This window comes from Vespula pensylvanica, chromosome 9 (assembly GCF_014466175.1).
Source record: "Vespula pensylvanica isolate Volc-1 chromosome 9, ASM1446617v1, whole genome shotgun sequence".
In the NCBI taxonomy this organism is placed as follows: Eukaryota; Metazoa; Arthropoda; class Insecta; order Hymenoptera; family Vespidae; genus Vespula; species Vespula pensylvanica.
Window position 1 is genome coordinate 3,178,892 of NC_057693.1, and position 2,749 is coordinate 3,181,640.

Consider the following 2,749-nt stretch of genomic DNA (forward strand, 5'->3'; position numbering starts at 1 on the left):
TATATATACTTAACATATGATAGGTTATGAGGATCTGTCATATTAAGAAAATTTGTAAAAGTTTGGAATAAGAAGCATGAAATATTACGATGACTGAATTGGAAAGTTTGAGAATGATCTGTCCACGAAAAGTTTTACAATCGAGACTAATATCTTATTGCTTTTATAACAACCCAACGTAAGCGACAATTTCACGAAAGGTTTAGAAGCAAAGAAGGTATATATATGGATATTCGGCGGTTTCATAAATCAATGTTATACAACCGAACAGTACATGTCACTATTTACTTACAAGCAAGAATAGGCAATTCAGAAATTCAAACAATTCTGAAACTTTATGTATAAATAAAACATCTCATGTTGGCTTAGAGGACGTTCTTGATTATGCACATATGCACTTCTACTAGTACATTTTTCTAAACTCCAATGAAGATGCAGCATATCTGTGATGCTTTCGGGCATTTTCATTTGTCTCCCCAATATTCAATTGTTTCTTTTACAGAGATAGGATTTTATAACTCGAGGAAAAAAGAAAGGTAGTCTAGATTTGAGAGTCCAATAAAATGGATATTTTTGAAGCTGATCTTCGCAACCGATTTCATTACAGCACGACGCTGTGAATTTCTTAATATACACAAACATACATATTTGTGCCATTTTTAACTATCTGTAAACGTTGATTTTTCTTTTTAATTTTTTAATTTTTTATTGTCTTCCGATATACCACCAATTTATAAATACAGTTACTTCTATGGATGAACAATGCAAACGTTGCTCTTTTCTGTCATATAATTTTTTGTATAAATAACAATTACAATTTATATTTATGCCTGTTGTTATATCGCTGGATATTAATTTATTGAATTTCGGACAATTGAAATTTTCAAGATTTACGCAGGAGATATTTATCTCGTTCAACAAGTCTCCTTCCACGTATTCTCCTTTACATGTGTAATCTAGAATTCAGTGGAAGTGGTGAAAAAAGTTATATGCGTATTATTTAAAAGAAAATTGATAAACATTTTTGTTTACTACTTACTTGCGGATAGCTCATTGTGGAAACAATCAAATCTACTTCCAATAGAGGAAAAAAGAAACAAATAAAGAGGGAGAGAGGGAGAGAGAGAGGGGGGGGGGGGAGAGAATTAATACAAAAATTGGAAAGAAATCTACGGAGATTCAATTATAATTATGGGTTTTCAGAAAAAAGCATACTGCCTTGTTTTATTTGATTACGATTTAAAAAAATTAATCATTAAACAACAGCATTATTTAATTTGGTTTGTGAGAAAATAAAATATATGCTCGATAATTAAGTCAAAAATAAAAATTTCTGATAAAGATAAATTATATTTAACTCTTTTCTTGTCTTCCTTCTATACTATCTGATATATTTACCTACTGTGTAATGGATAACAAAAGTATATAGTATTAATTACTTTACTTTTATAAGCGTAGAAGAATACTTTCCATCACGCAACATACATATAATACAATGAGGTCTACAGGTTCTTCGATGGTCAAGAAAATTCATAAATATAGCAAAGTATTTATACATAAATGAAATTTTATATTTATATTAAGAAAAAGATATTATGCTGTTTTACTGTTATTCAATCCATCGATCAAGATTTCACGTAATAGAATGAATTTTATATAGAATTATTAGTATTTTTATTTATAATCTTTTTCAATTTATATAATATAAAAAATCGATAAATTTTTTATTAAATGATAGTTCCAAGTAATCTTCCTTCCTATCTCTAATAATAAGAGTTTGCTAGTTACAATATAAAATCGAAAATTAAGTAAATTTTCAAGGGTCGATTTGGAGTAAATTTGCGCGGCAAAAGAATGTCATAATACATAAATATACATAGTCTACATATCCGCATAGTTTCGTAATATTTTGAACTGAGATAATTACAATGAGATAAAAAACATGAGATAATTATTAAGTCCTTTATTTTCTGTCTGCGATCAAGTGAAATAGTATTTTTTAGAATGCACATTTTTTATATAATATTGGAACATTGCGCTTTAATTTTCTTCAATTGAAGTACATATTTCTTTATGTATAGTTTATGCTAATTGTATATATTTATTGTGTATTTATTTAACTTTGTCAGTGAAATTTATATTTAATTTCTCTCTTTTTTTTAATTTATAATATTTTTTATTTTGATGTCTATATGAAAGTATTTAAACATTTTAGTGTGTATTTCTTATATGCAGATTATTTTTAACATTTTTTATCTCAAACATCATCTCAATATACAGTTCAAAAAGTATACGAAAATTGTCATGACAATTAGCACTGTGCATCGTTTATATACAGCGCGTGATCGTTTTCGTAGGAAGTCAGGTTGTGCCGATAAATCAACAAGTCACTATTAAGAGTAGTCACTACAAGACTAATTAAAAGTGGACCGTATACGATCTCTATGTAAAATCATTTATATTATTTGTTTTCTTTCTCTTTTTCAATAAATTTTTATTTTGTTGTATTTAAATAATTGCTGGAGTTAGTCTCATACAGAATACATTCTGAAAATGAATATAGGAATAAGGAGAACAAAAGATGTACGTGTGGAAAGAACATATGAATATAAACATTATAGATTAAAGGTAAGATAATACCAGTGGATGAATGATCTTTTTTTAACCTACTGACTGTGTTTTGCAAATATACTCATGATAAAAAGATGGCAATTTTGTGTATTCTGACGAGTATATTCATTATTAAAAA